This window comes from Macaca mulatta, chromosome 4 (genome assembly GCF_049350105.2).
Source record: "Macaca mulatta isolate MMU2019108-1 chromosome 4, T2T-MMU8v2.0, whole genome shotgun sequence".
Classification (NCBI taxonomy): Eukaryota; Metazoa; Chordata; class Mammalia; order Primates; family Cercopithecidae; genus Macaca; species Macaca mulatta.
In genome coordinates, this window is record NC_133409.1 from 49,862,028 (window position 1) to 49,889,336 (window position 27,309).

General features: G+C 36.5%; 1 protein-coding gene across 9 annotated transcripts in view; it reads left to right on the plus strand.

Moving 5' to 3' along the window:
- UTRN (utrophin) overlaps positions 1-27,309 on the plus strand; it is a 576,786-nt gene that overhangs the window by 316,591 nt on the left and 232,886 nt on the right. The window lies entirely within an intron of this gene.

Consider the following 27,309-nt stretch of genomic DNA (forward strand, 5'->3'; position numbering starts at 1 on the left):
ATATCTAACAATTGAACTTAATACTTAAGTATAAAGTAAGAAATCTTAATTTCAGGTTTTGATAGTATAAATGCAGGCTAAGTTTCCTGATATCTAGGATTTTAAAAATTAAGCAGAAGAAATTATTTTGAGGATTTTATCACAGCTTTTTACTCTTATTTTGAATTCTCCTTATATTTCTTTGTAAATGTTTGCATTTTTGAGTGACTAAAAATAATTTTCAAGTTGTGTACCTATCTTAGTGGCATTTATGTCCATACTGCAAAAACTCTTTCTTGGAAATTTAATATGGCATATGTTTTGTAATTTTTTTCATGTCTTAACATTTTAATTTGAGGTTATTTGCTTGTTATAACCAAATGGAAATATATTCTAATTGTACCTTGCCGACCTGAAATGTGACAATGCAATGATTGGTGATCATAGATGAACTTAGTTTTATTCAGTACTATTTGTAAAACAACGTTTGACATTGGGAAGTTAAACAACTGATCTCTTTGTTATTTTGATGTGATGACATCATCCTACACAAAACACGACTTCAAATTATATGCAGCTTTTCCATGCACAGACATAATTACCAATACAAACCAAAAGACAGAGCGAGAGAGAGTGAGCTAGAGGGTGTCTATGACCTATAATAATTAGCATTTCCAGTAACAACATCTGTTGTTGACAATATTGGCAGTAGCACAGGAAAAAGCAATCATTAAAATTAGCTAATGCTTAGTTTAAGTGCTATACATAATGTACTGACATTTTCAATATTTTCATCTGTTTTCAAGTTGCATGAATGCCTTGTATTATATTAAAAATGTCTCTCAGACCTTTTCTCAAATTGATCTGGGTCTTAAAGCAGTATTTCCAGTGGGTCAAAGTAGCATTTTTGCAAACTCATAGAAATACAGTATCCAATACTCTTGAATTGGATTCTGTAAGTTTGATCTTACATGATTTAGATACTGAGTTAGAAATTCTCTGTAACCTGCAACACACATTTTCCTAAAATCTCATTGTCTTAGCTTTCTTAAGTTTTTATCCTGGAATTTCTGTTTCAGGTTTAAGTACCAATATTAACTTTAAAAATTTAGTGAAGTGTAAGTCAATCAGAATAATTTTACAGGTGACCTGCGATTCCTCACTCAGAGAGAGATCTGTTACCCAGGATGCTTCAGGTGAGCTTCTGTAAGGAGGAGGGAAGTGAGGGGCTGTGGCTCCACCACATGATGTCCTTGGCCTTATTGTACATCCGTTACCCATTTATTTGCTGGTCTGTAAATATGTTAAAGTGAAAGAAGAAAAGTAATTTTCTCTTTAAAGGTAAAACTCATTAGCGAATCAACATTTGAATCATTTACTAAGATACATAGACAAATTTGGAGTCTGCAAAATTGCTTATGAGAATCAATGTCGAGCCAGAAATTACGTTTCTGCAAATATTTTGATGAGCTGAAATATTTTCTATGTATGTCTTGTTAATCCTGTCTTTAACAAACTGGATCTCTGTTAAACCCTATTCTGGGAGACAGTGTGTATTGGGAAAGTGATTTCTGTGGCCCAATTTGGAAAATTCTGCAAATTATGCCTTCCTTTGGAGCCGCATGATGCACATTGTATTTTTAAGGCTACGAAAAGTTCTGCTATTTAACTTTGTTCATCTCAATATTTTCTAAACATCTTCTTTTCTCCTGAGCCAACTTTTACCATGGAAAATAAGTTTAGGAAATGCTGTTTCTGTTATACTAACATTTTACTGATAATCTTGTTTGAGAAAATTTGCAAAAAGGACCACAGGTTTCACTGGGTAAAGGCTAGTGCTCTGACTTTTTGGGCACTTTGTGACTTTGATGGTATTATCCTGATAGGCTTGGACGCTAGACTTTATCAGTACACTTAGAGAGATGGACACTCATCATCATGATCAAAATTCACCAAAAACTTCTGTATAAACTACAATACGTTTATTCATTTATTTTGGTAGTTTCTTGTCCAAAGACCATTGCACCCATGAATCTGTATAACTTAGAAGGTCAGAGATAAACTGGAAGAGATTGAAACAAGAACAAGGACTAATGAAATACCCTTACTTTAGAGTGGCTTCGTTTTGTTTTATTTGGGACTGTCTCAGCATTAGCATTGAAATCCTCTTGCTCTGAGAAATCCTTCAGTTCCAGATAACGCAGGATGGTCAATCACTCTACTGCCTTCTAACACAAATCCTTTGTTCCCCAGATTTCACTTTTATCTCTCCACATTAATGTTGTGATGGTTAGTTTTATGTGTCAACTTGATTAAGACATGGTAGATGTTTTACGCAGTTATTTTATTTTATTTTATTTTATTTTATTTTATTTTATTTTATTATTTTGTTGTTAGTATTATACTTTAAGTTCTAGGGTACATGTACACAATGTGCAGGTTTGATAGGTATACATGTGCCATGTTGGTTTGCTGCACCCATCAACTCATCATTTACATTAGGTATTTCTCCAAATGCTATCCCTCCCCCAGCCCCCCACCCACAGAAAGGCCCCCGTGTGTGATGTTCCCCGCCCTGTGTCCAAGTGATCTCATTGTTCAGTTCCCACCTATGAGTGAGAACATGCAGTGTTTGGTTTTCTGTCCTTGTGATAGTTTGCTGAGAATGATGGTTTCCGGCTTCATCCATGTCCCTGCAAAGGACATGAACTCATCCTTTTTTATGACTTTTATGCAATTATTTTTTAGAGATGAGATTAACATTTAAATCGGTCAACTTCTAGTAAAGCAGATTATCCTCCATAATGTGGATGGATCTCATCCAATCAGTTGAAGGCGTTAATAGAAAAAGACTGACCTCCCCAGAAGAAAAGGGAATCCTACTAGCAGATGGCCTTTGGACTTGAAGAGCAGCTCTTCACTGGGTCTCCAGTCTGCTGGCTTATTCTGCAGATTTTGGATTTGTCAAGCTTTTCAGTCATGTGAGCAAATTTCCTAAAATAAATCTCATCAGCAAGGTAGTGGAATAGGAGTTTCTCTGGCCTCATTCTGTGTCCCCCACCGCCCCCCTGGCCCGCCCCCGCCGCCAGAAATTCAGCTAACAACTATCATCAGGCAAGAATACCATTGTGAATATCCCAGAACTTAAGACATCCACTTGACCACAGAACTGAGAAAAGCTGTGACTGAACAATAAGCAGAACAGTTTTATTTGGCTGTACCACCCCTTCCCCAAGCTGCCACACACAGAGAATTTCCCTAGACCCATGGTTTCTACAGTGGGAAAAGTGAATTGGAGGAGGATATTCCATTTCCTCACCATTTTGGGACCCTTTGCTTGAGGGAGATGTGTGAAAGACATGAAAAAGTTATTGTGTGGCTATTTTAGAAAGTACTTGAGATAGGTTTTATGTCAGACATCCACACACGACCTCTGCCTCTGTGCTTTGCCGGTTCCAGTTTGTTTGGGTCTGAGAAGAGTAATTTCATCTTGGTATCTGCAACTTTGATACTACAAAGCAAAAACCTATAGTAGTTGCACAAAGTATAAAAATAAAGGATTCAAAACATACAACCAAAGAAAACCAGAAAACCATAAAGGAAGACAGTAGAGAGGAAGAAGGAAACAAAGGATCTAAATTAGAAATCAAATTCCAAAATGGCAGTAGCAATTCTTACCTATCAGTAACTGCCTTGAATGTAAATGGATTAAATTCTTCAATGAAATCACAAAGACTGGCTCAATGAATGGGGAAATAAAGAATAGATTAAATTCTCTAACATAAAAAAACATAGAGTAGCCAAATGGATTAAAGAAATAGTAAGATCTAACCACATGTTGCCTACTACAGACTTGCTTTCCTAATTAGGATGTACACAGAAAGTGAAGGGGTGAAAAAAGATATTTCGCACACATGGAAACCCAAAGAGAGCCAGGGGAGCTATACTTATATCAGACAAAATAGATATAAAGTCATAAACCATAAAAGATACAAAGGAGGGTATCACATAATGATAAACGTATTAATTCACAGACATAATTGTAAATGCATATGAATGTAACATCAGAGCACCTAAATATATAAAGCAATTATTAAATGATCTGAAGGGATATGTAGAGTGCAATGCTAATATAGCAAGGGAATACAATATCCCACTCTGAACAGTGGACAGATTATCTATACAGAAAATCAGTGCAGAAACTTTGGACTTGAATTGCATTATAGACCAAATAGACCTAACAGCACATTCCATTCTACAGCAACAGAATACACGTTTTTCTCAAGTGAACATAAAATAATCTCCAGAAAAGATCAGATGTTAGGCGACAAAATAAATCTTAACAAATTTAAGAGTATTGAAATCATATCAAGTGTCCTTTCAGATCACAGTGGGATAAAACCAGAAATCAATAACACGAGAAATCTTGGAAAATACACGAATATGTGGCAATTAAACAATATGCTACTAAACAGCCATTGGGTCACAGAAAAAATTAGAATGAAATTTTAAAATGCCTTGAGACAAAGAAAAATGGAAGCACAACATACCAAAACTTATGGGATGCAGCAAAAGTAGCAGAAAGGGGGAAATTTATGGCAATAAATGCCTATATCAAGAAAGAAGAAATATTATGAATAGACAATCTAATGTTACACTTCAAGGAACAATAAAAAGAAGAACAAACTAATCTGAAAGTGACCAGAAGGAAGGAAAGAACAAATATCAGAGCCAAAACAAATGGAGTAGAGACTGGAAAAATATAAGAAAAAATTCAACAACATTAAAAGATTCTTTTTTGAAAAGATAAACAAAATCAACAGACCATTAGCTAGACTAAGTAAGAAAATAAAAAAGACCTAAAGAAGTAAATATCAGAAATGAAAAAGGAGACATTACAATTGGTACTCCCAAAATACAAAGGATCATAAGAAACTGAACAATTATACAGCAACTAACTGAATAACATAGAAGAAATGAGTAAGTTTCTAGACACACACAACCTACCAAGATTAATCATGAAGTAGAAAACCTGAACAGACCAATAATAAGTAAGGAGATTGAATCAGTAATAAAAATTCTCCCACCAAAGAAAAGCCCAGAATTGGATGACTCCTCTGCTGAAATCTACCAAATATTAATGAAGAACTAATACTAATTCTTCTAAACTTTTCCAGAAAATCAAAGTAGAGGGAATACTTCCGAATTAATTTTACAAAGCTAGCAATACAAAAGCTAGACAAGGCCCAGCGCCATGGCTCACACCTGTAATCCCAGCACTTTGGGAGACTGTAATGAGAACAGCATAGTACTGCCATAAAATTGGCATACAATTCCACATTGATCAATGGAACAAGATAGAAAACCCACAAATAAATCCACACATTTGTGGTCAACTGATTTTTGACAAAGGTGCCAGGAACACACAGTGGGCAAAGGACAGTTTCTTCAATGCATAGTGTTGGGAAAACTGGATATCCACATGTAAAAGAATGAAAGTAGACCCTTATCTTTATCTTACACCATAGGCAAAAATCAACTTCAAATCGATTTAAGCATTTGCCTAGATATAAGACCTGACACTAAAATTCCTGGAAGAAAACGTAGGGAAAAAGCTTCCTGACATTGGGTAAGGCAATGAATTTTTAAATATGACTGCTCACAAGCAACAAAAGCAAAAATAGATAAATGAGATTGAATCAAACTAAAAAGTTTCTGCACAGCAAAGGAAGCAATCAAAGTGGAGAGACAACCTACAGAGGGGGAGAGAATATTTGCAAACCATACCTCTGATAAGGTAGCCAACATATATAAGCACTCAACTCAGCAAGAAAATAAATAAACTGGTTTAAAAATTGACAAAGTATCTAAACAGATGTATCTAAGAAGATGTAGAAATGATCAACAGGTACATGAAAAAATGCGTAGCATCACGAATTATTTGGGAAATGCAAGTCAAAACTACAGTGAGATATTACCTCACCTCAGTTAGAATGGCTGTTGTCAAAAACGTGAAAGATAATTGGTGTTGGAGAAGATACAGAGAAAAGGAAAAGAACTCATATATTGTGAGTGGAAATGTAAATTAGTACAGCCATCATGTCAAATGGTATGAAGGTTCTTAGAAAAGTAAAAATAGAACTACACACAACCAAGTAATCCCACTTCTGGGTCTTTATATACAAAGAAACTGCAATCGGTGTTAAAGGGATACTTGCACCCTCATGTTCATTGTAGCATTATTCACAACAGCCAAGATATGGAAACAACAACAAAATGTCCATTAACAGATGAATGGATGAAGAAAATGTGGTATATCACCATAATAGTATACTATTTATCCTTTACAAATGGGGGAAATCCTGTCATTTGTGATAGCATGAATGAGCCTGGCAGTCATTATGTAAAGAGATTGAAGTCATTTGTCAAGAATGATAAATACCGTCTGATTAAAAATGACCTGATCCTGATTGTGGTGGTGGTCCCACTACTGTATAGATTTGCCACAACTCATCAAATTGTATACTTAAAATTTTATTTTAAATTAATTGTACTTCAATAAAGCTGACAAGAACCCCCTCCCCAAAGAAAACTGAGGAAGGAACTTATAAAAAATAGTAATACGATTCTCTTGTATTTTGTAAAATTAAATAGGTATATACATGCTTTAAAACATATTCTAATGCATGTATGCAAACATATATATTTCCAACACTATTTTCTTTAATCTGACTTTTTCCATACTAAAAGTACTCATCACATTGTCATTGATTTCCTCTTTCCTCCTCTCACCTGTGACTGTAGGAAAGAATGATTCTCTCATTATGAGTCAGAGCCTTTTTATTCCTTTTCTGAATTTTTAGTAACGACTCAACACTGAAGTCTTCTCCGCAGCTTGGTTTACCTGTCATTAATTTTACCAATTGTTGCAGGTATAGCCTGAAAGAATAGGTATAATGCTGGTATGTAATGCTTTTTCCTGCTTCTAAAAGGTGCTGTGGGGAGGTGTTGAGTGAGATTCATGGTGGTAAACAAGAATATAAATTCAAATGTTATCTTAAAACAGAAACAGTAGAGCACAGAGAAAAAATCCAACTGATTCTAGAAAGAGCAAATGAAGGAGAAACATGAGTGAAAAGAGTGGCTACCAAATCATAGGAAAAAAATACAAGAGTTCCAGGACCTTCCCCCAGTGACAGATTCCTAGGAAGGTTTCCAGTGAATTTTCGAACCTAACCACTAGGTTAAATACATCCTTTTACTCTCAGCTCATCTTCCTAATTAAGTACAAATTCTAAAATAATTGTAATGTTTTCTTAGATATATGATGGATTACATGTCAGTTGCATATTCTTCAAGCAAAGTAAATGAATGAATGAACAATCGAATTGATAAACAAAAGGAGCTAGGTATTCCCTGAACTTTGCCAGCTTCCTTTGGCCTGTGGTGCTTCCATTACCAGCAGCACTTCAGTTAGAATGATCTCTATGAATTAGCTTGTAAATGAGAAAGTTAAATGTGCTTTTGCACAGTGGTGGTAAATATGTGGATGAATAAATTCTTTCTTGTACTCTGGGCTGTGGAGTCTGTGTAGGGTTGGAAGTATAGGCTTTTTCTAAGTTGTTCTCCTCTCAGGAAAGTTATTTACATGATAATTAAAGAAGTTCAGAAGCAATTTCTGACCTTAAACAAAAATAACTTCTAGCTTTCAATATATGAATCTTTAAGAAACCCTGAACATTTCAAAGACACAAATTAGAGTATAGTCTAAATAACAGACCCCCTCTTTCCCGATGTTCATTTATAAGGTATAAAATATTTGACAGAAAAGTTGAGATACAGAAAAGATACTAAATTTCATGAAACGTTGTTTATTTAAAAGTTTGTTTGTAATTATTCAGAAATACTTACGTTGAAAGAATGTCCACAAAGCACTAGATCTATAGTTTCAGTGGAGAGTCAGTATTATATATTATAAAATCACACACTTCTCAATGGTGCAGCTTCCTAGAAGTCATTTCCTATATTACTTGGCATTAATCATTATTAATTCAGTTTCATACATGATTAGACATAATCTTTTAATTCTGAGCCTTCATAAATATGATTTCCTCTGTCTGTTTAGATTGTTCTCTTTAGGAGTCCACTTGTCTAACTTCAGTTGCCATCTCAGGCATTACTTCTCCTGGGAAGCCTATCTCACTGCCTTTCCCTTTAGACACCTGGACTAGGAGTTTCTCTGTGCTCATCTGATACCCTTTCCTGTCCTGTCTTTTTCATTCAGTTAGTTTCTGAATCCTTTAGCTCAAACCAGAACATTGTAAGTCATGCTTGATTGCTCATTTTTTCACCTACCCTTTGTATTCCTATTTGGTGCACCTCAGCTAGCACATTGGTCTCTGCTTCCAAAGTATATTCTTAATCATCTGTCTCTCTTCATTTTCATGGTTTATCCATCAAAGCCATGCCATTTTATCCAGACAAATGGAGTAGCCATCTAAGTGTTCTTTTTGCTTCTAAGATTAATGTTCCTACAACCTGCTCAGCAGCCCCAGTGATCTTTTAGAAACATAACGCAAGCCATGTCAGTTCTCTACTTAAAACAACCCAAAGGCTCTCATTACACTTACAATAATATCTAAACCCCTTACCCTGCCCTACCCGGTCCTGCATGATCAGGCAGGGCCATTTGTCTCTCTGACATTTTTTAAATTTTTAAACATCACTCCTGTCCCCTGGCCCACTGTATTTGGCTCTTTTCTCTTCCTTGTACATACCAAGCATTCCTACTACAGGATCTTTGTACTAGTGTCTCATTATCCTGAAACAGTTTTCACTGATTTCCATGTTGTAACTCCTTCTCGGCAGTAGCATTGGACCCTAAGAATGTACAATGTTTTATACTGTGTTTAATTCAGTTACTCTGAATCAGTGGGCCTTAACAGCATAGAGGTGAAATCTTGAATAATTTAACAAGTATTGATTCTGAACTATTGTTAAATAATTCACACGGTTAACTGTAATTACCATTATTGCTTAAGAACTACTTAATAAAGCAGGGTTTGTAGCTGGAATTTAAAGACAATTTGTTGGATACCTTTAATTTATAGAAATGTATAATAAAGATGAGAGAAATAACTGTTAGCAAATCTTTTGGATTAAGCCACAAGCCATTATAATTTGCAGTAGCAAGCCTTGTAATGCTAATGACAAATATGAGCCAGTTTGTTTCCTATGTACTCATGGATCAGTGGTTGCTTCGGAAATTTGTGTTTTGTCTGATAGTTTTTTTGTTTTTGTTTTTGTTTTTGGAAAAGTCCTTTTTTAAAAAAGATTTTAAAAATAAAGGTGAATTTCACACAATCTAAGATTAACCAAAGTGAACATCTTTGGTAGCCTTTTACTTTGATTTTTATCTATATTATTATAGTTATTTAATATCCTCTAAAAATACCCAGAATGGCTTACCACTTCCTTTTCAAGAAAAGAATTCTTTAGTCTCCCCAAATCCTATGCCCACAGGCTCATTGTACAGTCTCTCTGAAGTCTATGCCAGTTCCGCTCTTATAAATTGTGAGCCTGTGTTTCTCGTGCCAGGTTCTATTCCAGGCGCAGGTGGGCATCAGTGCAGCCAGCCCGCCATAGCGTTCTACCACCTGGTGTAGAAATCTGTTAGGAATACGGGAAGACTATTTGTGGCCTTTATTGACTATTCTTTTGCCTTTGAATCTGTGAGCAGAAATCTATTATTGAATAAAGTCCCATGAATTCAATTCAAACCCTGCATTATTGATTTTCAAGCAGAACTTGTGCCATAATACTGTTATACTGTAGTTGGTTACATTCAGGGTCAATAGAAATGATCTCTTGAGATATCAGTGGATAATTTTCACTGGGATCAGTCAGGAATGTGTTCTGTATTCCATCTGTCTACACATTGTGAGTTCTTCATGATTTGATGCCACTTTTGGCTGAATTATATCCACCATGCCATCACTCTGGTGAGCAAAAAGAGAAGCATTCTGTGTTATACAAATGATATGTCTAGAAACATAAACTAAGAATGTTTGTAATCACCCACTGGCCTACCCATCCAATCCCTGCTATCAATTTACTATTCTGAAACCATCATCATGATTTCACATGATATTTCCTCTACTTAAAGTAGTATAACTGTAAGTCACCTCAATTTGGTATCCAGGTTTTCATTTGGCAATCAATTCCTCTTGGCAGCCTCAGCAAGTTATATTTCTTAATACTAGACCTGCTGTGGTTATGTTTATGGAGACCAGAACTATGAGTATTGATTTATATTTGCTTTGAACATCTTCCAGTCTAAAGTCATTGTGGCTGTGCTTTGTTGATGAACTGTAGGAGATTGCCCTTGGGTTTGCATTGAGTGAACTTGGTCCCTGTTCTTCTTCAGATCATTTCAGGAGAGCTGAGGTGGACTTCTCTTTAGGAAGGTGTTCTTTTCATTAAGCTCTTCGTAAATGTCCATCAGTCTTGCATAGCCAAGTTGTTGAAGCATGATCATCTTGCATTGAATAAACTGCACAGAGCTACTGTTCTACTGGGGAGTATCCTTGCAGGGGAGCATAATCTCAAATTTACTGCCACCCACTCAGTACCATGTAGAGCTTGCTTGGTAGTTCAGGCAGGATTGTTTGAAATATGCAGTTCAGCTATTTTTCCAGATAATCAAAAAATCCATCCCTCAATTTAGCAGAACATTGAGAAATCCTTTACTTTGACTGTATCGTATTGTTTCTCTAAAAGCTTGTTTTGATTAAATTGCACCTGGGTGTTTAAAAAGAGAATACATGTGAGTGCTAATGCACTTACATTGTAATTCAGAAGATGGACCTTTTTTGCAAACTAAATTAAAAGGTACAGAGACCATTCAGAGAAGCCATCTGTCACTATTTGAAAGTTCTAATTAGGGTCATAATTTTTAATGTCATTGTCATAAATTGGAAAATGGAAGCTTCGGGATATCCACTGGGGGTAAATTTGGAAATTTATTCAGCTGAAATTTTTTCTTTCAATTTTAAAAATTATACTTACTTTTTATTGATGATATTACTAAGTACAGTGCTTCCTTGAGTGTATTCCTTAATAAATATTTCTTCAATTTGTATGAATACTTTGCCACAAACCAGTCTTTAGCTTGACATTTGAATTTAATCTTCCATGTATTAATTAGGCATGTACAAAACACATGCCTATTAATTAGACATGCACTAACTGTACTTTGGTTACAGACTAAAAGACTTTAGAGTTGGTTTTCAAAATCTATTTGCTTCAAAGAATCTTAGTAGTCAATAGTTAATCAAGAAACTTTAAAAAAAGAGCCCCATTTTAATTTTATTTATCCATCTAGCTATTCGTTTATTTGACAGGTATTTATTTTTTTGCCTACTATGTATTTGGCACAATGATAACCTTTTCCCAGGTCTTTTACTCTGTTATTATTGTTTAAAGTTTGGAAACTAAAATACTCTATATTATATGTTATATTACTTAAAGCTAAGCATGGTGCTGTATCATTCAACACAACAACAGCCAAATAAAGTTAGAACACACCAAATACATTTTATTTACATGCAAATATTTAAAATGATATATTTAGGTATAATATTTAACAACTTTTATGTTCCTTGCATCAGAATTTGTATTCTTTCAAGAAGAGCCTTTTTAAAGATAAGGATTAAGTTGACCACGCATAACTTTGATGTGATTAAACTATTTGATCTTTTCAATAGAATCATTTGTTTTTGTTGACACTTAGCAAATAACCCATTATGTTAGATATAATTTCTTTGTGATCATAGTGAGTTTAGAGTCATAGATGACTACCTCGAGGTCTTAGTAGCGTATTATTAATTTGCTATCTATGTGATTAAATAAGCACAACAAAATTCATTTCAAATTGGTCGATAAACACATTTTAATATTGTGCCAATAGACTCGTCAGTTTTGGGGCTATCATTATTAATTTTTAAATCAATATGTGGTAGTATGACCATAATGTCATATTCATTATAAAGTACAGCTGTTTTTTATGTCATCAGGATTACTTGGCATTTAAGCAGTGCCTTCTACTTTAAATGATGCCATTATCCTTTGAGGACTCTGCCTATCAATTTGGTCAGTCTAGAAATGCAACTCATTATAGAATGAAGCAGAATAGCTACTTACTGAAGCAGAATACACCTTTACAACCTCTTAAACAAGAATATAGGAGAAGCCCAATTTACCTTTAAAACTTTTGGGTGTCTACATGGAAAAAGGTGTTAATGTGCCTTGTGAAATTTCTCAACGGTGAATACATTTTTTATTCTGTGTGATTTATTTCTGGAGATTTCCATTAATCTTTGTGAAGTTGCTGTGGAATTCGGTTGAGTTTGTCAAAATGTGCCAAAACTGTGAAGTATCCCAGTTCTACTAATTTTCTAACACAAAGTTAGATGGACAAAATTAGATGACAAAGGAGAAGACAAAGTTAGATGGACCCCATCGGAGAGAAGAGGACTTAAAAATGATGCCTTAATATTTGCCCCCATTTTGAAAGTGAAATTTTGTGAATTTCTATTGCAATTGAGTTAGAAAAAAGGAAGCATTTTAAAACCAGGTGGGTGACTCAACACTAGACCACCCAGGAAGGGCATTCCTTCTGTAATAGGAAAGGTCTTTAAACCTAGAGTACAGCATCCCATGTAATGTGTAAGTGTGGGTATTTCTGGACCTCTCTCCCAGATATCCAGTGTGTCTATGTGAATGTGTCTCTCTTTATCTTTTTTGTTAACTATGTAAATGGAGAGTTATGTATTGGATTCCTCTTGCATCACTTTAGATGCCTTCTGCTTATATTGAGCCTGGCTTATTTGGAGTTAGCTTGTAAATTTAATGAGATCATTGTGATGGCCATGATTGCAGAATGGAAAATGTCACTACTATGTGCCAGTTTGTTTAAATCATTTTTAAGTACCCACCTGTGCTGCTAAACTCTCCATTTGCATTTTATTGGCTAATATGTTTTTGCTCCAGAGCCGGTTCCTTTAACTCTGATGCCTGGGTAAATTAATCGGGATGTACATGCCATTGCCATTTTAGCTTCTGCTCCTGTTCTAATAAAGGCTTCATCTGCTTAATTGGTAAACCTATGGGTCTTTCTTATTTCAAAAAATCACTTTGAAAAAAAGCATAGCTTCTCAAGGGAAAGAAGAACCAGAACTCTTGAAAAATGTATTATTTCGGAGATGTTAAATTTCTGCCATCACTGTGCTGAGATGTATGTAGTCAATGAGAAATAACATCCAAGATAATACTGGTTTTCTTACTACTTTTTTTCCATCTCTTGCACATCTCTATGTCTGTATTTCATGAAAACCTACCTCCTCTAATAGAGGTGTGGGGAGCTGGGGACAAGACAGCTCTGGGGATTTACCTGTTATAGACAAACTCTTTACTTTTTTTCTTTTTGATCCTGCTGCCTTCTTGGTGATATTACTATGAGAATGAGGAGGGAATTAAGGATTATTGTAAAGCGAAATAACGACTTTGAGGTCTGAAACACTGAGGGAGAAGAAGGAAAAGAAGAGACATGGTAAGGATTCAAAGGAGGCATGAAATGGGTTTGATATGTGGGATTCCCATTCTTTTTGTCCACAGCATACTTAGGTTGGTCAGGTGTAAGTGAGGAGATGCTTGCATAGTAAGAGCAGCTCCAGTGAGGTATTAGTAGGGTTAATGATTGATTGTATGATTTCCAGCATTGGATCTAAGGGTATCATGAAGTCAGACCATAACCTTGGACAAACTAGTTAACCTCTTTGGGCCCCAGTCTCTCCATCTATAAAATGAGAGTAATTAATAGTGGTATTACCTCTTAAGGTTGTTTTGAGGATTAAATGAGCTATTACAGGTAAAGTGCTTAGAAAAATGCCTATTTGTAATATTCGTTTTTACTAATAACTATTATTAGGAGTTGGAATAGCAATTTCAGTGAGTTAGAAAACATTGATTACGAACCATTTTAGAGAACAATAGTTGTTTTATTACTAATGTGAACAAACCATACTCTATATGAAACTTTTTATGGTTCTCCAGAGAAACCACATATTTTTTCTGACACTGTACCTATCCTTTTGCTTGGATGGCTTTCTTCTAGAAAGTTTTACTGATCCTTCAGGGCCCACATCAAATGTTATCTTATGATAACATTTGTGAATTGTCTCTCAACCCTTTCAGAAAGAATGAGTTTACGCCCTATCTTGGGCTACCATAGCACTTAATGACTATTTTTAATCTAGCACTTATCTCACCATGATGCAATTCTCATCTCATGTTTGTGTATTCTCTCCTTGATGGGAATGCAGAGTCTTCTCATAGTTTTAATAATCAACATATGTAGCCTGTGTATGTGAAACAGTTGGATGTTGCTGATACTTGATTAGGAAAGGCATAGTGATTCTCGGATTCACAAGTCAGACTTTCCTTATACCTCAATCACTGCCATATCTTTTACCTTGAATATGAGACCCCCAGTATAAGAGTGTAATAACTATCTGATTCATTTCCTAGTAATGCTCAAGGGAATTGTTAAGCTGATCTGTTTGGTTTATGGAAAAGATGTTTATTCTTCTTCCTATGCCTTCTCTTTTTATCTCCTTTGCCTCTTCCTTTTGTCCTTTTCCATCTCCTCTTCTTTTTTTTCCTCCTTTTTCTTCCTTCTCTCTCTACCTCTTCTCTTTTTTTTTGGTTATAGTTAGTTTATTTAAAGCTCTTGCTTATTTTTGCTCATCCTTAGTATAAATAGATCTTCATTGTATTCATGATATGTTTTATCACATTCTTCATGAAATTTTAATAAAGAGTTGAATATTTTCTATTACTTATACATATTTATAATATTACTTTTCTCATTACCATGAAATCAGTGTTTTATCTTACAATAGATGGTATTTTCTTTTTTTTTTTTTTTTTTTTTTTTTTTTTGGAGACAGAGTCTTGCTGTGTCGCCCAGGCTGGAGTGCACAATCTTGGCTCACTGCCACCTCCGCCTCCCAGGTTCATGCAATTCTCCTGCGTCAGCCACCCAAGTAGCTGGGATTACAGGCACATGCCACCACACCCAGCTAATTTTTGTATTTTCGTTAGAGATGGGGCTTTACCATGCTGGCCAGGCTGGTGTCTAACTCCTGACCTCAAGTGATCTGCCCGCCTCAGCCTCCCAAAGTGCTGGGATTACAGGTGTGAGCCACTGTGCCAGGCTGGATGGTATCTTATAATCAAGAAAAGATATAAGTATTATTATGCCATTAAAGTTAAGAATAATAGCAATTTATATATTTGTGGGATCATGTGATAAGAAAAATATACTAGTTTATTATTTTAGATGGATTAATAATGTGTCTTTTCTGATATCATTACAGGTACATTAGAAATCATCTGTATTGTAATGTTGTTTTACCTTATCCAAGGGGAAATAAAGCATGAACATTTATAGACTTTTATTTATAAATGGATTTTTAAAGTATGTTTTCTCACAGAGGAAATTTAGCTCTAGAAAACAGGAAAGGATTGTAGGAACTCCCATCTGCATTGGAAAGTGACTGTCACTCTCCTATTGGACAGTGATTGTTGTAGATGATACCTGTTTCATTCTGGATCACCTTTGTTTTTAAAATGAGAAAAAATTAATTAACAGAAAAGCAAGACTGTTGGCAACTCCATTGATATTAGTATAGAGACAGTGCTAGTAACACGGCATTTTAAAGAAATACAGTGGCAGTTTTCCCAATCAGCCAGATTTCTTACAGAAAATTATAAAGGAATCTCTTAGATAACTTATTTTCCCACTGGTGTTACTTTATCAGCCTAAGTAGTAGCTCTGTAAATAGAGGACTGAACACTTGAGTTTGGGTCCTGATTTTGGAATTAGCTGTGTGAATTGGGTCAAGCCATTTAGATTCTCTTGGCCTCAATTTCTTCATCTGTAATATGAGAAAGGTTGCAATAATTGATTTAGCAATATATTTTATCAATCATAATAGAAATATTAGTGATGTCAGTGAAGCTTATGTATATAAATTTGTTTTTTCAGTCATTTAAGGAACTTAGATATAAAATACACCTTTAATTCACCTTTGGAAATTTTTTACAAAGTGTTTTATTTGCAAATGACAGTGATAGCAAGAGTTAATGTTTAAGGCTATTTTGTAAATGACTTTAAATGATTCTAAGTACTTGTTACTCTTAACTACGTTGTTTCATTCGTACATTGAAATAGATCCCCTTTGGAATACTGGCAGAGATTGCCTTTAATTTCATTATGGCACACAGAATTTAGTGAAGAAAAGTGGTAGTCCTCTTTCAGATAGGTTACTAAGTCAGCTGTTTGGAAGTCTTGGTGTAAAAATGTCTTAGAGCTTTGTAAGTTACCGAGATAGAAAATGTATTTAATCTTAATATTTCTAATTCACTCTTTGCTTTGTTGGTGTTTAGATTTCAGTGCTTAAAAAATTATTTGTGGAATTTTTTCCCTTCATTCAACAACAGGTTCTATAGCCCAGCCTGGGAAAATTATCCTGCATTGGTAGGGGACTGAAAGATAGGAAGATGGAAAATACATGATACCCTTAATAATTTTTGAATTTTGAATTTTGGAATTTTGGAGAGCAGATAAAACTATATCTCTGGGGCAATAAAAGAAGACAAGTAGAATAAAGTAATCTTGGGGAGTCAGGAACAAAGTCTTACAATAATTCAGAACTGGGAGACTATTTCTATTTGGGAAAATTGTCCACCAGGTAAATGTTTTATGCTGGGTTCCTAAGGGTAGAAATGGTGGGAAAGAAAGAAAACAACATTGAGGGCAGAGGGGACAGCTTGATTAGTGGCTTGGGAATGGAATGAAGCCAGTGTTGCCAAGTAGTGTCTGTTAAAAGGAGCATATTGGGAAAATGAGGACAGAAAGGTAAAATTAGGTCAGATAATACAGGGTTTTGAATTCTTGTCAAAGAATGTGAACTTTAGTCTAGATTTGAGGATATTACTGAAGGTTTTTGAGCAAGGGAGGGCATTTCTGTGCTTTAAAAAGATTAATCTGACCACAAATTATAACGTAATACAGAAAAGTAATAGGTGGAAAGAAGAGGGAGACCAAGCATGATGACAGTAAGAGCTTAGACAAGAGTCAGCCAACAACCAAAGTGGAAATGTCACTAAAAATGGAAAAACAGTAGATATGGGCAGTTTGAATTGGTAGAAAATAGCCACCGATACCTGGTTATCATGGGTGTGTGAGAGGAGAGGGAACATTTGGAGATGCTTCCAAAATTTCAGTTCAGAAGATCAGAAGGGTGGCCAGGGACCATTACCAGGAAAAGTGAAGTGAGGGTAAGGTTGGCTGGGGCTAGGTAGGAGGGGCAATGTGGAGGAGATGAGGAGTTTCTTTTTGGCTTCATTGACATCTTGGCTGCCAAGTCAGCTCTCCAGCTAGAAATGTGCAGCAGGCAGTGGTGATACAGTACTAAGATAGGATAGGAAGTCAGGTCTTTACAAGAGCATTTGAGTAAATAGCCCTAGGAACTTAGATTAAAAATCAATGCTTGATGAGGCAGTCAGTCTAGATCGTTTTTGACAGTGAAATCAAATACCATGAATAAGCTGAGGGAGTGATGAGACTGAGAGATTTCTTTTTAGAAAAGAGAGCAGAATGTGTTTTCTCTCTGAGGGCAGAGTCAGAAGAGAGGACAAGATGAACAATATAAGAGAGGAAAATAATGCTTCTGAAATTCCATTTCACTTTCCACAGCAGTGGCTAAAATTGAAATTAAGGCACTCTAATGGCTACTAACATTGAATTATTGGATTGGCAATAAAGGCCCTAATGAAGTACTTTCATTAGGAAGAAAATATCCACATGTCTGGAAGAAATAGTGTGATGTCCCCTGGAAAGAAACCAGTGAATGTGATGTTTCAAGTGTACAGCAGCCACAGCAGGCTTCCATAATGCTAGGTCAGCAATGAATTCACAGAGTCAATTTCTTGTTAAAATAACTGTCTTTTGCCTTCATCAAATATTTTGGATACCCTTACTGGCTACCAGTCTTATGGAAAGCTATGTAATTATACTATTTTGAGTTAGACTTTTATGGTTTATGCTTTCCAGGGAAATTTGATAGGATAATCTTTTTGTGAGGTATTTATCTGTATATTTGATTCCTTAGCTTACCTGCGACTTCTTGACTTTGTTGATTTTCAGAGAATTTTGTCTATTTTGGTTTATAAAGAATACTGGTTTAAAATCACAACCATTAGAATTCATTTAGATTTTTCAAAGGAAGTGGTTGAAAAGCCGGAGGACTGAGATAAGTTGGTGCTATGTTCAGTGAGAAGCTGGCAAATTTATGAAGGAATGTACTAATGCAAATACTTATGAATTGATTTCTTCTACATATTTTCCCTGGGACCCCTTAGTCGTCTATTACTTATTAGAACCTTTACCTTCTGTGCCGTAGAAGTAAACCTAAAGCACAGCCTTACTAAGATTATTTTTGCTTTCGTGGGGCCAATTGAATATATTTCATCTTCCTTTATATGACAAAAATAATTGAGAAACATCAAATTACATTTAATTGTTTTGAAAACATAAAACTAGAGATTTTATAAAGCCTTGTTCTAAGCTTGAAGGAAAAAAAAAATTCTGACTTGAAAGTTTCTGTTGACACTGGACGGAGCAAACAATTTTCTTTCAGACAATATTTCTAAAGCTGTATCACAGAAATTAGGGCCTGACAGTGACCAGTAGTTTATTTTCATTGCCTCAAACTTTCAAAGAAAGCAAATGTGGACTTTTGTATAGTTATTAATTAAAAATATGTTAAGCAGTGGTGGGTGTTTATTTAAATAATTCATGCAAATCTTGATTTACATTTTTAAACTAGTCTATTATCTCTCACCTTTTCAGTTTGTTTACTATGGTACTGCAAAAATTATTTCAACAAATACCTGAAAAACTCTCCTTATCACAGGTTCAGTAATAAATAGGTTGTTATCCCAAGCATGGCTTTCAGAAACAGCTGCAGGTTTTCTGGGCACAAAGTATCACTCTCACCTCCTTTAAATCAGTTTCCCTCCTGCAGCTGGTCAAGGGCCAGACTAGAGAAGAACTCAAATGACATTCCTACCTCAAATGTGAATCTACTTTCCTCCTTGCCTTTCTGCACTTCTCCAATTCTACTCCACCTTCATGAGTTAAAAATAATTCCTCTTTTAAGACTGAAAAATCAGTAGATTTGGTGACAGTGGGTTTGCACATGGCCACAGCTGCCTACAGGCCACTACGTTTCCCCCAGCACTGAGGTTGTTGCCTCTGTAGCAAGTTTGTGTTGTGGCTTTTGTTACACACAAATCACAGTCTGCATTTGTGTTACCTGCATGTCTCTTTTAGGCATTTCAGTTTGCAGCTCTGGTTTATATCTTATGTCTTTGTAATCATTGAGAAATAAGATTTGATCTAAACAAATAAAACACTGACCTAGTTTTAGGCCCCATTCAGTAATCTTTTCCCCTACCTGTGTGTCTGTGTGTGCGTGCGTGTCGGCTGGTTGGAGGTTAGGAGGCTGGGGAGGAGCATGGCACAGGGGGAGGATGAATGGGATGGGGGGTGGGGTGGGGTAGGATTGGGGGGAGAGTTGTCTCCAAGAGGAAGATGTTGGGTACAGTTGTGCTTTGCACAAGGGCATTGCATCTAAATGGTGTAATTCCCATTGTAAAGGCCAAAGCATTGTCAAAGGGAGTAATAGCTGCTACAGTCATTTATCAGTTTACTTTGTTTCTTCAAATGATTTCAGATAAAAGGCATTTTGAATAATATTGATAACCCTTATCTTTCTGTCTTTGAATTCATTGCTCTATTTGGTTACTCTGACTATAAATATGATATTTTTTAAAACAGTGGTAAAATATACAAAATATGGCATTTTAACCATTTTAAGTGTATAAATCAGTGGCATTAGAAACATTTACAGTGGTGCAACTATCACCATTAGCCATCTCTGGAATTTTTTTTATTATCTGAAATAAAAACTCTGTTCCCATTAAACAGTAATTCCCCACTTCCTCCTTCCCTCTAGCCCCTGGTAATGGCCACTGTACTTTCTGAACCTATGAATTTGACTACTCTTAGTACCTCATACAAGTGGAATTATACAATATTTGTCTTTTTGTGACTGGCTTGTTTCACTTAGCATAATGTCCTGAAGATTCATCCAGGTTGTAGCACGTTTCCACATTTCTTTCCTTTTTTTTTTTTTTGAGATGGAGTCTGGCTCCAGGCTGGAGTGCAGTGGCGTGATCTCAGCTTACTGCAACCTCCATCTCCCGGGTTCAAGAGATTCTCCTGCCTCAGCCTCCTGAGTAGCTGGGATTATGGGTGCACACCACCACTCCCGGCTAATTTTTTGTATTTTTAGTAGAGACGGGGTTTCACCATGTTGGTCAGGCTGGTCTCGAACTCCTGACCTCGTGATCCACCTACCTCGGCCTCCCAAAGTGCTGGGATTACAGACGAGTCACCTCACCTGGCCAATTTTCTTCCTTTTTAAGGCTAATTATTATGTATATATTGCATTTTGCTTATCTCTTTATCATCTATGGGACTTGGGTTGTTTAGACTTCTTGGCTATTGTGAATAATGCTGCTATGAACATTGGTATACAAGTATTCCTTTGAGTCTCTGCTTTCATTTCTTTGGGGTCTGTGTAAACATGACGTTTTAATCAGATATTTTATTTATCTCTCAAAGCTTTTGTTCCAGTGTTCACTTCCTTTGAAAAATCTGTTTGCATATAATATTCTTTTATTATTGTACTCCTGAGAGGAGGGTGTTAGCCCCCCTTTTTTTGAAATGTATGCAGAGCTCCGGTGCTTAAAACTTGCACCAGAAACCACTGGTTTCTGTCCCATAAGAATTCCACTGAAGTGCTTCTCTTTAGAAGCCCTTCTGAGCTGTTAAAACTGTGTTTCTTTAGAACTTCCAACATTTTCAGCTTTTCCTTGACTTTTTCTCTAATAGACATGCTTTAGTTAAAACTCTTTCATTCTGAGTTGTTCTCTGAACTGGATTTCGTGGCTTACTAACTCATATCCTAAATAGAATCATCCAAAAGAATACATAGAAACATTCTGTTGATTCCATTTTGGTTGGTCTGTGACTATTAAGGGTTCTTACAGTATGGTGAATCTCAGATTCCTCAGAGGGCTCCCTGAGGCTGAGGATCATAGATCTGATGATTCACAACTCTCATCTCTTTGGGATACAATCGTCATTGTTACAGAATTAAACTGCCTGGGGAGATAGGAGGTTCTGGAGTTGAGAACTGGTTTAACTGATCAGGGCATTTAACCCATGTAGACATTGTACCTGTAAAATATGACAAATCTTTGGGCGGGAGGAATAAGGTTCTGCTACTGTTAAATTTGATTAATGATTACCATGTATATGGAAAATTGGTTATTACATTGGTAGCTCTCTTTATGAAATTTTCTTTTATTCTGAGCGTGGCCAATAGCAGTACTTATCCACATTCTTGAAAATCTTTCCCGTTGACCGTGACGTACAAATCTTCATTGCTTACCTTGAATCTTAATATCATGCGCGAGCAAAGTGTTAGCATTTTTGCCTATTTGCTCTTACTTATTTTTCAGAAGGTGCTACATATTCTTAGTTTAAAAAAAAGTAAAAAGGATGTGTGGTAAAAATCTAGTGTACTGCATCCTAAATGATGCATCATGACCATAGACTATCATTGCACTTGCAAGAGGCAGCCACCGATACCAGTTTCTTGTGTGTTCTTCCAGAGATACTTGCTGTATTGTCTTTTATTTTAAAGTGTGGCATACATACAGAACAGTATATAAAACATACATGGACAGCATGAAGAATCATAATTAAAACAATCAGTATTCCAAGTTATTGCTGATCCTTGGAAGCTGTCTGTGCCTCCTTGATCGGATCCCCCTTCTTCTCTCAAAAAGTAACCTCTATTCTGAGTCTTGTGATTCCATGTCCAGCAAGGAAGCAGGGATGTTGCATACTATATGCCTAAGTGTTTAAGTCTAGAGACTAATTCCTTTAAGCATGGTTGGATTGTTCCTTGTGCTTTTGAACTCCAATATAGATGTTTTCATGTAATCACTGTGCTCCTCATCTGAGCTGAAACTTTGCTTCTGCTTTAGCCATGGCATGATTTAGATATGTGAAAGATAATTCCATACCTAAGACACCTTTGTAATTTAATTTATTTGTGTCATTTTAGGCATATTCTATACCTGCTAATACCTGCTAATGTAGAATGGAGATCTAGAATATGGAAGACAGTTTAAAAATTTTTAAAGCATTCAAAAGTGGCATTCTGGACAGGCGCCGTGGCTCATGCCTGTAATCTTGGCACTTTGGGAGGCTGAGGTGGATGGATCATGAGGTCAGGAGATCCAGACTCTCCTGGCTAACATGGTGAAACCCTGTCTCTACTAAAGATACCAAAAAAAAAAATTAGCCAGGCGTGGTGGCAGGTGCCTGTGGTCCCAGCTACTCAGCAGGCTGAGGCAGGAGAATGGTGTGACCCCAGGAGGTGGAGCTTGCAGTGAGCCAAGATCACGCCACTGCACTCTAACCTGGGCGACAGAGCGAGACTCCGTCTCAAAAATAAATAAATAAATAAATAAAAAATAAAGTGGCATTCTGATTGGTAGTTACTAAACATATATATTATGGGAAGGATTAACATTCAAAAAGAGAGCTTTGTCTTGTTAATTTTCATGCTTTGCTGAGGGCCTGTTTATTAGCCTGTTCCCATCCTGCTAATAAGGATATACCTGACACTGGGTAATTTATAAAGGGAAGAGGTTTAATTGATTTACGGTTCCACTTGGCTGGGGAGGCCTCACAATCGTGGTGGAAGGCAAAGGAGGAGCAAAGTCACGTCTTGCATGGCGGCAGGCCAGAGAGTGTGTGAGGGGAACTCCCTTTCATAAAACCATCAGATCTCATGAGACTTATTCACTATTATGAGAACAGCATGGGAAAATCCTTCTCCCGTGATTCAGTTACCTCCCACAACACATGGGGATTATTGCAATTCAAGGTGAGATTTGGGTGGGGACAGAGAGTCAAACCATATCATCCTGATACAAAACAGGTCATTAATAAATATTTATTGACTAGGATTGAGCTGGAGAGTTTGTTATATGCATATTTAAGTTACTCTGCATACCATTAATATGTTTTCTCGGTTTGTAGGCCTGAAGATTAGGCTCGAGTTTAGTATTTATCTGCTTACTTGTCCTGTGCTGCAGCTGTCACCCTCCTTGTCCCTCATTCAGCCCTGATCTTTCGCAATAACCACCCCAAGAAGACTTTTCAGATTTTTTTTTCATCTGTATGTAGAAAAAAACCTAGAAGAAAGAAGATACTTTTATTATTTTGGTTTTGGTTCTTCTCTCTTCCCTGCTTTGCCTTTTCTTCCTATATGCAGTGGTATTAGTGCTCATGTCCATTGACCTCGGTTGAGGCAAAGCAGAGTGTGTCATATCAGTTGCAGTGGAAAGACCCTTCTCTCTCCTTGTCTATAGCTGAACCTGCTAAGTCATATTCCCTTCTAGTATGAGGATGGAGGACAAGTTTTTTTTTTTTTTTTTTTTTTTTTTCTGAGACAGAGCCTCGCTCTGTTGCCCAGGCTGGAGTGCTGTGGCGCGATCTCCACTCACTGCAAGCTCCGTCCCCTGGGTTCATACCATTCTCCTGCCTCAGCCTGCCGAGCAGCTGGGACTGCAGGTGCCCACCACTAAGCCCAGCTAATTTTTTTGTATTTTTAGTAGAGACGGGGTTTCACAGTGTTCGCCAGGATGGTCTCAATCTCCTGACCTCATGATCCACCCAAGTTTTTGAGATTGCATTGCTAAAGATAAAACCAAAAGAGAGAGAGAAAGATATATATATATATATAGAGAGAGAGAGAGAGAGAGAGAGAGAGAGAGCGCGCGCGCGCGAGAGAGAGAGAGAGAGTGTGTGTGTGTGTGTGTGTGTATAACTATTCTTTTGAAGATGACATGGAACTATTCCTGAGTAACCTCCTGTTTGGCATTCATTTATTTCACCTGGCTAACTCCAGCAGTGCTGATCTTAGGATATCTTATTGTATAGCTTATATTCCAAATATTGGAGGAAAGAGAGGGAGTTTGGAAAGAAATTTTAGTTTAGAGAAGTTTTAAGATACTCTTGGCTCATCATTCTTTAAATTCCAGAAATGACTAATTTTTAGGGATACATAATTAAGGAAGAAAAGGTTTTGGGAGGGAAAGCAGTGGCAGGGAGTGCTGAGAGCTTGGCGTATGTATTGGAAAATCGTGGTAACTTAACAGGTAATCAAGGATGTTGAGAGAGGTGCTTGTCATGATTTCAAAAGAGCGTAGAGTATTTTATTTCATATTGTCTACTGTGGATCAATTCTCCTCTAGTTTACTTCTTTTCACATTTCTTATTTGGGAGGGATTGGGCTCTATCTTCTATTTCCTTCTATTAAAAAAATGTTTTACAAGTTATTCCACTTGGCATTGGGAATACAATAATATCACACTTCACTGAGGCATACTAATGCTCTGGAAAGAAAGAAAAAGAAGGAAAATTAATTTAGAGGGAACGGAGGTTAAATTTTCCATGGTGAAGAAATTCTGACCTTTTCTGAGTAATCATAAAAGACTGACATTGCTACCCTTTAGATGTTAAGAAAAAGTCTTTCAGATATCTTGGCTTGTAAGGGACCTGGGAAGCGCCAGGGTCCATCAAAAATGTAAAGACATTTATTAGAACGTGCGTATCCGAAAGCTTTCTGAATTCTGTGGGGACCACATAGCTTTTAGATGATCTTAAGGGAACCAAAGTTGTACTGAGAAAACCCAGTTTCCTCCCAGTTTCCTCTTAATTCCATCCTATGTAAAAACAACTTGAGTCTCAACTGCACTAAGTTATGAAAATGGATCCTCTTTTTTTAAACATTTGGTTTTTGGTTATTCATATTGTCTATATTCTGTTCTATAATTGTATCCAAGTGTTAAACATATATTTATAAATATACTGACACTGAAAAAGAAATCAAAAGCTGAGAAACATTTGTGAATATGGCTGGAGAGTCTCAGTAAGATGGGGGACATCTTCTCAAATTGAAGATCTGGGAAGTAAGTAATAGAAATTTAAAGACAGATTGAGGTGCAGTTTTTTTCTACTTTTTTTCCTGAAAATTTCAGAAATATGAGAAGTGAAATAATAGCAAACATGACTCAGACCTTTATAAATGGTCTTTCTTGACAGCAGAGATGTACAGTTTTGTAAAATATTGTCCTCAGTCTTGAACTGCAAAAACTCCCTTCTCTGATACCTGTGGTCTTATTTAATTTTTACCCCATCTTAACAGCAAAAGCATATCCATGATTTATTTTCACAAATGTTAGAAATACTGTGTAAGAATAGACTTAATTTTATATTCTCAACTTTCACCTTTTTTTTTTTTTTTTTTTTGTCTGAGATTGAATTCTGCTCTTGTTGCCCAGGCTGGAGTGCAATAGTGCGATCTCGGCTCACTGCAACCTCCCCGTCCCAGGTTCAAGTGATTCTCCTGCCTCAGCCTCCCAAGTAGCTGGGATTACAGGCATGCACCACCATGCCTGGCTAGTTTTGTATTTTTAGTAGTGACAGGGTTTCTCCATGTTGGTCAGGCTGGTCTGGAACTCTTGACTTCAGGTGACCCGCCTGCCTCAGCCTCCCGAAGTGCTGGGATTACAAGTGTGAGCCACCGTGCCTGGCCCAACTTTTACCTTTTTAAAGTATGTTTTTAAACAATCAATAGTATATGGCATAATTTAGTATCTTGCCAATGCTTCATTGTTTATGTGCAACGAGGCATTTAACAAAATAAATTGGACATATATATTTATAATTATTTTACCTATTCCATCAGATAGTACATTTCTTAAGGAATAAGGAAACTTGAAATATAACCCGCTGCTTGTCCATTTTGTTCACAAAATATTTTTTCCTTAGAAGTGTGACATTGAATGATCTATTGTTTTGTAGTGAGTACATTATCTCAGTGAACACACCATTTCTTTCAGATAGTCACCAGAGTAGTCATCAAAAGGAAAAGCCATGTAAGTAACATTTAATTGGCTGCACTACACTAATATTCTATATGATGAATTGACTGCATGTTTTTAGTTACCTGTTAGACTAGTTTTCATTCTTTTCTTTCCCTTTGGTATGATAAATTCTTTTAAAAGGTTTTATTCAATCCCGGGAAACTGAAAATACTTGAAAAAATATTATTTTGCATTTGTCAGAAAATATTTTCTCACTGCTTGACTGTCTGGTAATCTCAGGCATGGTTAGTATAGTGTTTCCTATGGCTAGAAACTTTTTAGGTTAGATGTGCAGGAATAGGCATTCTGCCTGCTTCTAAATGTCTAGCTGCACAGCTAAGGAAAAAAGCCCAACCTTGCAGTGAGAACAGGCTGCTCAGGGAAACTCCTATTGTTCAGCCCCATTCCAGCAAAATATAAGGTCATGCTATTGTAGCACAGTGTCCGAGCCGGTGCTGGTGCCTAGTGAGAACATGGACAGTCCAGGCATGGGATGTGTGGATCTGCTGCCTTCACAGTGTTCAAGAATTCAGGATTTTAGAGCCCAGTAAATAGCTCATGAGAACTTGGGTTTAGAAAATCTGAACTGTTGGGCCACCCTGAAGTATCTTGAATTGAGTAGCTTGGGTGAAGAAGTCCTGGTATCAGTTCGGGGCCCTTCAGATGAGCTGCCACCTTGTGACTGTCCGTCAGGGACATCTTTTGGCCATCCCTAGTTAGAGGTGCCATGTGGGTGACAACTAGGAGACTTTACTTGAATATGCCCCGACAGATGCATGGCTGGGATGGCGTAGATTCTTTCTGTTTCTGGCAGCACTGGCGCAGAATTAGGACTTAGGAGGTTAAGATTAACGGCGACAATAGTAGAAAATCTGATAATACATTTTTTATTTTGTAAAAATCTTTATTGCAATATAATTCACATTCTAAATAGTGTACCCATGAAATCGTGCAGTTCAGTGGTATTTCGTGTATTTACAGAGCTGTGCAACCATCACCACCCTCTAGCTATTATCTCTGAATCCCCACTTTTCCCTAGCTGCTGGAAACCTCGGGTCTACTTTTTGTTTCTGTAGATTTACCATTCTGGGTATTTCATATAAATAGAATCCTACAGTTTATAGTGCT